Here is an 11139-nt window from a genome sequence, read left to right as displayed (position 1 = left end):
GGGGGAGGGGGGAGGAGGGGGAGGATGAGGAAGAAGAGGAGGGGGGGAGGAGGGGGAGGGGGAGGAGGAGGGGGTGGAGGAGGGGATGGAGGAGGGGGAGGAGTCGGAGTAGGAGGAGGAGGAGGGGGAGGAGGGGGAGGAGTAGGAGGAGGGGGGGGTGTGAACGCGGCGTCGTTGCTGTCACAACCGCGACTCCCCGGGGACTTGCGGCGTGGGTGGCTGAGCGGGAGGAGAGAAGGGCGGGGCGGGGGGGGGCAGGTCTCGACTGCTGCTGCTGCTGGTAGTCATGGTGGTAGTGATGGTGGTGGTAGTGATGGTGGTGATGGTGGTGGTGATGGTGGTGCTGATGATGACGTGAGTGGTGGTGATGGTTCAGGTGGTGATCAATGGCAACAACGGAGTACGTGAATCTGCAGGTGTGCCCAGGAGTTCGATACCCGCTCACGGCCACGACCACCGGTAACGATTATTTTCACCGTGTCCTGGGCATCCCCTAGGGCGACTCGGCCTTAAACGAGCACGTGGTGCGGTGTAAATACATTAGGAAGATAAAGGCGGCCGGGCGTGCCCACACAAACCCCACGTACGCCACTTGATTGCTACTCGCGAACAGCACTTGCCCCTACAGTCTGTGAAGGTTATACGGGGCCTCTTCATCTTGATAGTGCATAATCTATTTTAAATTCCATTCATACATCCGGCACGTGCATCTTTATTGAGACGTCTCACCCGGATGATTCCTCGTGAGATGGTGCAAGGCTGCTATCCTCAACGGCCATGATCTATCCACTGCTGGATGAAGGCCTCCCCAAGCTCCAACTACCACCACTGCCACCACCACCACCACCGCCACCGTCACCACCACCACCACCATCACCACTACCACTGCCACCACTGCCACCACCACCATCACCGCCACCACCACCGTCACCACCACCACCGCCACCGCCACCGCCACCACCACCATCACCACTACCACTGCCACCACTGCCACCACCACCATCACCGCCACCACCACCGTCACCACCACCACCGCCACCGTCACCACCACCATCACCACTACCACTGCCACCACTGCCACCACCACCATCACCGCCACCATCACCGCCACCACCACCGCCACAACCACCACCACCACCGCCACCACCATTGCCACCACCACCATTGCCACCGCCACCACCACCACCATTGCCACCGCCACCACCACCGACAACGCCTCTGCCACTGCCACCGCCACCACCGCCACCACCACCACCACTACCACCACCACCACCACCGCCACCACCACCACCGCCACCGCCACCACCATCACCACTCATTGAACCTTCGCCGCATTAATTCGTTGGAGCGCGATCTCTGATGACGGTGTCCTGACTTTTGGGGGGGGGGAGGCGGTGGGGGTGGGGGGGGGCATGCCCCCCTCTCCCCCTCTCTCCCCCCCCCACCTACCCCCCTCCCCCCCCCACCTACCCCCTCCCCCCCCCCACCTACCCCCTCCCCCCTCCCCCCCGCCTACTCCCCGGCACCTGCTCGCAGTGAGTGCGCTCCTAATCCGAGACGCGTTCAGGGGTTAAACCCAGTGGTGGGGGCGAGGTGAAGGAGGGGGGGGGGGAGGTGGGGGGAGGGATGGGGGGAGGGGGGGTGTAGAGTGGTGGGGGCGAGGTGAAGGAGGGGGGGGGGGAGGTGGGGGGAGGGATGGGGGGAGGGGGGGTGTAGAGTGGTGGGGGGCGAGGTGAAGGAGGGGGGGGGGGGAGGTGGGGGGAGGGATGGGGGGAGGGGGGGTGTAGAGTGGTGGGGGCGAGGTGAAGGAGGGGGGGGGGAGGTGGGGGGAGGGATGGGGGGAGGGGGGGTGTAGAGTGGTGGGGGCGAGGTGAAGGAGGGGGGGGGGGAGGTGGGGGGAGGGATGGGGGGAGGGGGGGTGTAGAGTGGTGGGGGCGAGGTGAAGGAGGGGGGGGGGGGAGGTGGGGGGAGGGATGGGGGGAGGGGGGGTGTAGAGTGGTGGGGGCGAGGTGAAGGAGGGGGGGGGGAGGTGGGGGGAGGGATGGGGGGAGGGGGGGTGTAGAGTGGTGGGGGCGAGGTGAAGGAGGGGGGGGGGGAGGTGGGGGGAGGGATGGGGGGAGGGGGGGTGTAGAGTGGTGGGGGCGAGGTGAAGGAGGGGGGGGGGAGGTGGGGGGAGGGATGGGGGGAGGGGGGGTGTAGAGTGGTGGGGGCGAGGTGAAGGAGGGGGGGGGGAGGTGGGGGGAGGGATGGGGGGAGGGGGGGTGTAGAGTGGTGGGGGCGAGGTGAAGGAGGGGGGGGGGAGGTGGGGGGAGGGATGGGGGGAGGGGGGGTGTAGAGTGGTGGGGGCGAGGTGAAGGAGGGGGGGGGGGAGGTGGGGGGAGGGATGGGGGGAGGGGGGGTGTAGAGTGGTGGGGGCGAGGTGAAGGAGGGGGGGGGGAGGTGGGGGGAGGGATGGGGGGAGGGGGGGTGTAGAGTGGTGGGGGCGAGGTGAAGGAGGGGGGGGGGGGTGGGGGGAGGGATGGGGGGAGGGGGGGTGTAGAGTGGTGGGGGCGAGGTGAAGGAGGGGGGGGGAGGTGGGGGGAGGGATGGGGGGAGGGGGGGTGTAGAGTGGTGGGGGCGAGGTGAAGGAGGGGGGGGGGGGAGGTGGGGGGAGGGATGGGGGGAGGGGGGGTGTAGAGTGGTGGGGGCGAGGTGAAGGAGGGGGGGGGGGGAGGGATGGGGGGAGGGGGGGTGTAGAGTGGTGGGGGCGAGGTGAAGGAGGGGGGGGGGAGGTGGGGGGAGGGATGGGGGGAGGGGGGGGTGTAGAGTGGTGGGGGCGAGGTGAAGGAGGGGGGGGGGGAGGTGGGGGGAGGGATGGGGGGAGGGGGGGTGTAGAGTGGTGGGGGGGAGGTGGGGGGAGGGATGGGGGGAGGGGGGGTGTAGAGTGGTGGGGGCGAGGTGAAGGAGGGGGGGGGGAGGTGGGGGGAGGGATGGGGGGAGGGGGGGTGTAGAGTGGTGGGGGCGAGGTGAAGGAGGGGGAGGGGGAGGTGGGGGGAGGGATGGGGGGAGGGGGGGTGTAGAGAGGTGGGGCGAGGTGAAGGAGGGGGGGGAGGTGGGGGGAGGGATGGGGGGAGGGGGGGTGTAGAGAGGTGGGGGCGAGGTGAAGGAGGGGGGGGGGAGGTGGGAGGAGGGATGGGGGGAGGGGGGGTGTAGAGAGGTGGGGGCAAGGGGGGGGCCCGGAGGGAGGGCGAGGCGGTCATTCTTCACTTTGGAATATTCTGCTCGAGTGAGATGGAGGAGTTGGTGGTCTATGGATGAAGGTGGTGGTGGTGGTGGGGGGGGGGGGGGTGGTGAAGATATTGGTTGGTTGCGCTGGTGGTGTTGGTGGTTGTTGGGGGAGGTGGGTAGGTGGTTGGCTAGTGATTGTTGCTGCTGCAAGTGTGTGACAATATTTAATTGATAATCACCAAAGCAAAAAAAACCCACAATCCATTGAACAATAGAAATTGTTACAATACCATTCTTATTTTTATCATCATCCACGCAGGGCACTATTTAAACATCTCGCAACGTCGCATTCTCCTTCCATTTCCCTCCCTCCCTCGGGGATGCGTCTGAATTCGTCTCTGGAGCTTCCGTGGATTATATTTTTATTTCTGGGGCTTGTAATTTAATGTTTTTGGGGTGCAGCATGGAATTCGCATGCACTTTGAAAATGTGCCCCTTGCCTTAGTGCTGCTCGCGCGGTCGGGGTCTGCGGTTTCCATGGAACACAGCTTCGGCTCCAGAGGTCACATTTTAATTTTGCTTCTTTTTCCTCTCTCGCTCTCTCTTTCTCTTTTTTACGATCAGTGGAAACAAGAAGATGCTCGGTGTATTCGGCACTTTGTTTCGTTCATCATTTCGTAAAACATTTTTTTTTAACGGGGCTTTATGTAACCCTCGCTCGCTCGCTCTCTCTCGTTTCCTTCATTCATTCATTTCGCCCGGCGAACGATCCGCACCATGCAGAGGCAGCATCTCTCGTTCTGCCACAAAGACAAAGGTCCCCCGTCCCCTTCCCCACACACATCCCCGTATAGCCTCAACAGAGTCTTGAAGGCAACACGTGCCACCACCACCACAATCATCATCAGCAGCAGCAGCAGCCGCTAATTAAAGCAAATCATTGTGAATTGTCAGCAACGCCGTACGAAGACAACGATCTCCCGTATAGCCTTCAACGGAGTGTCGGGGCAAGTGCTGATAGCGAGCAGCACCTATGAAGGCCGGCATGGCACGCGAGGGGGTGGGTGGCCAGCACCACGCCCGGTCGCCTTTGTCTCCCGCGTGGCGATGTTCTTACCACACCGCCCCACGTGCACATTTAAGGTTGAGTCGACCTACGGGTCAGGGCCAGGACCGGTTCCGAACATTCGCTGTTGCTGCCGCGAACGGAGCGGTTTTGCCGGGTGCGCTAACCGCTGCGCCACCGCTCCCCAAGGTGTACACACAAAGAAGGACGTGTTCACAGATAACGCGACGTTGCCCACGTGACGTGTATGCGACACAGACACCACGAGTGTGTTTGTTGTACACACATGCCGTCAGCCAAACCCACGGCATTCACCCAGCAGCATCGGTTCAATATATTCAGTGCCTCATCAACAGTCAATCTGGATTGAACGAATCCGTCTGAAATGATGCATTTACAGGAGGTCGTGCGGCTAATGGGATGTATGAACAAAGAACAACAGCAAACAACGTTTATCGCTTCAGGTGGAGCGACGGATATGGTAAGGAGGCGAATAGTCTGCTTAATAATTCCATGTTCCAGATGACCACCACGTCACAATCAGACCACCACCAGATGATTACCGTATCACTCTGATTAGCGACTCACTCACAGACTCACTCACCCATCCACTCACTCACCGAATCACTCACTCCCTGATTCATCCACTCACTCACACCACTCACCCACCCACCGACTCACTCAGCGACTCACTCACTCCCTGATTCATCCACTCACTCACCCACCCACCGACTCACTCAGCGACTCACTCACTCCCTGACTCATCCACTCACTCACCGACTCACTCACTCACTCACCGACTCACTCACTCACTCATCCACTCACTCACTCACTCACCCACCGACTCACTCACCGACTCACTCAAGCACCAACTCACTCACTCATCCACTCACTCACTCACTCACCGACTCACCCACTCATCAACTCACTCACCGGCTCACTCACTCACCGACTCACTCACCGACTCACCCACTCATACACTCACCCACTCATCAACTCACTCACCGGCTCACTCACTCACCGACTCACTCACCGACTCACCCACTCACTCACCAAATGCATCCCTGCCACTCCGGTCTCGACCCCCAACCTCTCCCTCCCTTCCCCGACAGCCCCCCCCCACCATCTTAGGGGGTGTCGGTGGTGGGGCGGGGGGGTTACCCCCCTCGTGTGGTGATAATGAATGCGGCCACGTGGTGTAGGAGGAGGGGTGGGACAGAGGGGGGGGGGTATGTTTGTTTTAGCGCAATTAAGCGGTGATGGGTCGTGCCAGTTTCTCCGTGAATCCAGTCCCGGGTGGGGGGTGGTGGGGGTGAAGAGGGGGGAGGGGCTCGGGGGGGGGGGGACCCGCATCAGCTGCTGCGACATCATTTAAAAGTCACACTTACGACTCAAGACGCGGCGAGCTAACAAACAGACACTTAAGACGAACGCGCGTGGGAAGAGAGAGGGAACGAGAGAGGGCGAGAGAGACGGAGAGTGGTGGAGAGAGAAAGAGAGGGAGGGGGTGTGTGAAAGAGGGCGAGAGAGGGTGATCACTTTGTGTACTCGTCTTTTGTGACGTCACAATCGACGCGTGATGCCGTTAGGTCGACTCAGCCTCAAAATGGGCACCCCGATACGGTCTATAAACGACCTAGTTGTGGAGGCTAAGGTGTCCAACCCCCGTTTGCCGTGTTCATAGGTGCTACTCGCTAACGTCATTTCCCCCAACATTATACAACTATGAACTATCTGATTGGTTCTTTCGGTAAAGTCACGTAGAAGGGAAATAATAAAATAATACATGTTTTAATAATAAAATAATTCTCACGACGTTTCGGCTACAACGCAAGCAGCCGTCTTCACCTGAGGACGGCTGCTTGCGTTGTAGCCGAAACGTCGTGAGAATTATTTTATTATGTTTTATTTTTATTATTTTATTATTTCCCCTCTACGTGACTTTACCGAAATAATCAAGAAGATGAATCCCTGCAGTCACGAAAGCTTTAAATCGAAACTATGAACTAATGATAAACTATTATTATTTGACCAGGTAAGGTCCCACTGAGCTATGAAGTTATTTGACTGCAGCGACGCTGCCTATCACGATTGCTAGCACGATTGCTAGCACGACGCAGTGGACATTTGTAGCAGCCAGCCCAAGATACTCCACTCCGATGGTGAAAATTGTTATAATGTTTCGATTTAAAGCTTTCGTGACTGCAGGGATTCATCTTCTTGGTTCTTTCGGTAAAGTCACGTAGAATGAAAATAATAAAATAAAATAATTCTCAGACTTTGTCTTCTCGACAGACCTTGTTCTCCACCTGAGGACGGCTGCTTGCGTTGTGGCCGAAACGTCGTGAGAATTATTTTATTATGTTTTATTTTTATTATTTTATTATTTCCATTCTACGTGACTTTACCGAAAGAACCAAGAAGATGTTATAATGATAATTGGTTTTTTACCCTTCTATCTGGCAACAAAACTGACACCTTTTTACAAGGAGTCATGTTTGCATAGACCGCAATACCTGTAGTCATAATGCAAACAAAAGAACATAACTCTGATAATGTGCACTGTCCTTGAAGTTGATTGGTCCACACCTGAGACAGCTTTCCTTAGAGCCTAGTCTCACATGAGTTGGACCAGATGACGCCAAAAGGCGCACAACTCAAAGACAATGCACCATCAGCGTATGAGAGCTCGGGGCAAGCATCTACACTATGGGAACCTCATTTGCCAGTAAAAATATGATAATTGGTTTTTACATAACTCTGATAATGTGCACTGCCCTTGAAGTTGATTGGTCCAATCAACTTCAAGGACAGTGCACATTATCAGAGTTATGTCTTTTGTTTGCATTATGACTGCAGGTATTGCGGTCTATGCAAACATGACTCCTTGTAAAAAGGTGTCAGTTTTGTTGCCAGATAGAAGGGTAAAAAAACAATTATCATATTTTACTGGCAAATGAGGTTCCCATAGTGAAGATGTTATAATGTTGTTAATAAATACGTTGGGGGTTTGATGAAACAAAGTAAGGTGTTACCTAACGTGTCCGTGACTTAATTTGTGCTTCGATGATTTGCCGTCTAAAACAACACGTGGCCGTGTCTCGCATCCCCAGGGGGTTCAGCAGTTTTCACCCCGGGAGAAAACGAAGAACCACCGCTCGAAACGCGTGATATCGATTCCGAAATGCGGAGGGAACAACCTGAGGATCCGGAGAAAAGTCCTCGCGATCACGGGGTAAGAGACAGAGAGAGAGACACGCAAACTGCAAATATGCAGCAGCAGGCGTCAGGGTCGGGATCGAACCCACGACCTCCTGTATACCAGGCGAGGTAGTTAACATCTACCAGCCACTGTGATGATGATGAGAGAGAGAGAGACACGCAAACTGCAAATATGCAGCAGCAGGCGTCAGGGTCGGGATCGAACCCACGGCCTCCTGTATACCAGGCGAGGTAGTTAACATCTACCAGCCACTGTGATGATGATGAGAGAGAGAGACGCAAACTCCAAATATACAGCAGGCGTCAGGGTCGGGATCGGGATCGAACCACGACCTCCTGCATAACAGGCGAGGCAGTTAACATCTCCTAGCCACCGTGATGATGATGAGAGAGAGAGAGACACGCAAACTGCAAATATGCAGCAGCAGGCGTCAAGGTCGGGATCGAACCCACGACCTCCTGTATACCAGGCGAGGTAGTTAACATCTCACCACCGTGACGCCCATTGTGCTACGTCTACATTTGGGGGGAAATTTGTTTTTGGTGACGCCACAATCGATCTTCATCAGAGGGGTTAAAGGGACTGAGCTCCGGAAAGTGTTCAATGCCTAAGCATCGGCAATTGTAATCGATCTATCGTCAACAACGACAACGGAGGATATGGTAAGTAGCACAAAAGCAAAGATAAAGATTCCCTCCACGGTAAAGCCGTCTGGGGCAAGTGCTGTTAGCGAGCAGCACCAATGAAGGCCGGCACGGCACACGAGTGGGTGGGTGGCCAGCACCACGCCCGGCCGCCTTTGTCTCCCCAGTGGCGACGTTTTACAGCCCGGCCCAGGAGCAGATCAGATGTTCGCCACCGGTGTTGGCCACGAGCGGGATTTGAACTCGGGTCGTTAGGTTCGTAGAGCAGCGCGCTAACCGCTGCGCCACCGCTCCCTTACACACACACACGGGGTCTCTCATCATCACCATCTCTCGACGTCATCCTCTCTCATCATCATCATCACCATCTCATCACCATCATCATCATCATCACAATCATCACCATCTCATCATCATCATAATCTCACCATCATCATCCTCTCTCATCACCATCATCACCATCTCATCATCATTATCTCACCATCATCATCACCATCTCATCGCCATCCTTTCTTATCATCATCATCATCTCATAGCCATCCTCTCTTATCATCATCATCATCATCTCATAGCCATCCTCTCTTATCATCATCATCACCATCTCATCGTCATCCTCTCTCATCATCATCATCACCATCTGATCAAGATCCTCTTTCATCATCATCATCATCACCATTTCATCATCATCCTCTCTCATCATCAACACCATCACCATCTCATCATCATCTTCTCTCATCATCACCATCATCATCATCACCATCATCATCATCGTCACCATCATTATTTCTACTGCGATCCTCCTCTACATCCCGCTCGTCCTCATCCTCCGGGGGGTAGTGGAGGGGCGAGAGTGGGAACCTTGAGGTGGAGAGAGAGAGAGGAGTGAGATGAGAGAGGAGGAGGTGGAGAGAGAGGAAGAGGTAGATGAGAGCGAGGAGGAGGTTGTTGGAGTGAGATGAGAGAGATGAGAGAGAGGAGGAGGAGGAGAGAGGAGTGAGATATTAGAGAGGAGGAGGAGTGAGAGGAGTGAGATGAGAGAGAGGAGGAGGTGGAGGAGAGGAGTGAGATGAGTGAGATGAGAGAGGAGGAGGTGGAAGAGAGGAGTGAGATGAGAGAGAGGAGGAGGAGGAGAGGGGGGGGCAAGGTGGCTTCCCACAGCTTCCCTGGACTTAACGCAACGCCGTGACGTCACGCACCCCCTCCCCCTCCTAATTCCCCCCCTCCCACACCAACCCCCCTAAACACCCCCCCCCGCCCCCCCGCGGAGTTGCAGTGATTGATGCGCCGTGACGTCACCCGCCCCAGGGCGACGCCCGCCGTTGATTGGTGACGTCACGAGATTAAAGCTGCGACGTCTTAATGAGGGGGACCCCCCACGTTCAGACCCCCCCCCCCCATCCTCCCCCTCTGCCCCCCCCCCCACCCCCCACCCTCCCCCCTCTGCCCCCCCCCCACCCCTACACCCCCCCCCCCATCCTCCCCCTCTGCCCCCCCCACCCCCACACCGCCCCCCCCCCAGGATTTCTGGAAACAGCGGCTGCATGATGACTCATTTATTACAGTTGTTGTTGTGAAGGTTGTGGTTGTTGTTGTGAAGGCTGTGGTTGCTGTTGTGAAGGTTGTGGTTGTTGTTGTGAAGGTTGTGGTTGTTGTTGTGAAGGTTGTGGTTGTTGTTGTGAAGGCTGTGGTTGTTGTTGTGAAGGTTGTGGTTGTTGTTGTGAAGGTTGTGGTTGTTGTTGTGAAGGTTGTGGTTGTTGTTGTGAAGGCTGTGGTTGTTGTTGTGAAGGCTGTGGTTGTTGTTGTGAAGACTGTGGTTGTTGTTGTGAAGGCTGTGGTTGTTGTATTGAAGGCTGTGGTTGTTGTTGTGAAGGTTGTGGTTGTTGCTGTGAAGGATGTGGTTGTTGTTGCTGTGGTTGTTGTTTAGGCTCTGATTGTTGTTGTTGTGAAGGCTGTGGTTGTTGTTATGAAGGACGTGGTTGCTGTGAAGGCTGTGGTCGTTGTTGTTGTGAAGGCTGTGGCTGTTGTTGTGAAGGATGTGGTTGTTCTTATGAAGGCTGTGGTTGTTCTTATGAAGGCTGTGGTTGCTGTGAAGGATGTGGTTGTTGTTGCTGTGGTTGTTGTTTAGACTCTGATTGTTGTTGTTGTGAAGGCTGTGGTTGTTGTTATGAAGGACGTGGTTGCTGTGAAGGCTGTGGTTGTTGTTGTTGTGAAGGCTGTGGCTGTTGTTGTGAAGGATGTGGTTGTTCTTATGAAGGCTGTGGTTGTTGTTGTGAAGGCTGTGGTTGTTGTTGTGAAGGCTGTGGTTGTTGTTGTGAAGGCTGTGGCTGTTGTTGATTCACTGTTTGTGTAACACAGCGTGGCGCGTCTCTGGCACAGATCTGCCACTCAAAGCGCCACCATCATCAACAACATTTAAAAGTCAACGTAAATTAACGAATACGAATCATATCCGCAAGCCTGGAAAAGACCCGAGTTCGATTCCCGCTCACGACCAATAACCCCATCGTGAGATGTTCCGTGCCGGTTTCCGCCTGGCGAACTTCGCACACTCGTTGCGAACTTCGCACGCACATGGCGACGAACTCATCATTGCAGCTTCGTCAAGAATCTACAGCTCGCGTGCCACAGTGGTGGGTGGTGGTGGTGGGTGGTGGTTGGTGGTGGTGGTGATGGTGGCAGTGGTAGCGGTGGTGATGGTGGCTGATATGGAGGAGGCTCGTGAAGGACGCTGCTGCTGCTGCTACTCGGGCAGTTGGAGGCAGTCGCCCTCCAGCAACGATGAAGGGCAGAGAAGCGACGCTCACAACAACGAGCGGAGCGCCGGGGCGGATAAAGTGTAGCAAGTTGGCACGGCTGGTGTGCATCTAACGGTCATCTCAGTCAGCCAACCCATGGCACCTGCAGGGTCTGTCCCGAGACCGGCTCCTGTCAACGATCCTTCGACACTTCACGTGACCTCAAAGTGCACCTCAAAGTGCACGTGGCCTGGCACCGGCGCC

General features: G+C 56.1%; 1 long non-coding RNA gene across 1 annotated transcript; it reads left to right on the top strand.

The window, feature by feature from the left end:
- Window positions 1-273: 273 nt before the first annotated feature.
- Window positions 274-10758, top strand: LOC144948910 (uncharacterized). The gene is made up of 4 exons (XR_013640215.1): window positions 274-459; window positions 4674-4754; window positions 7387-7508; window positions 10496-10758. It is a non-coding gene; the product is annotated as an uncharacterized LOC144948910 (long non-coding RNA).
- Window positions 10759-11139: the final 381 nt, after the last annotated feature.

Source organism: Lampetra fluviatilis, chromosome 51 (assembly GCF_964198595.1).
Source record: "Lampetra fluviatilis chromosome 51, kcLamFluv1.1, whole genome shotgun sequence".
Classification (NCBI taxonomy): Eukaryota; Metazoa; Chordata; class Hyperoartia; order Petromyzontiformes; family Petromyzontidae; genus Lampetra; species Lampetra fluviatilis.
This window is presented reverse-complemented; position numbering and strand designations above follow the sequence as displayed.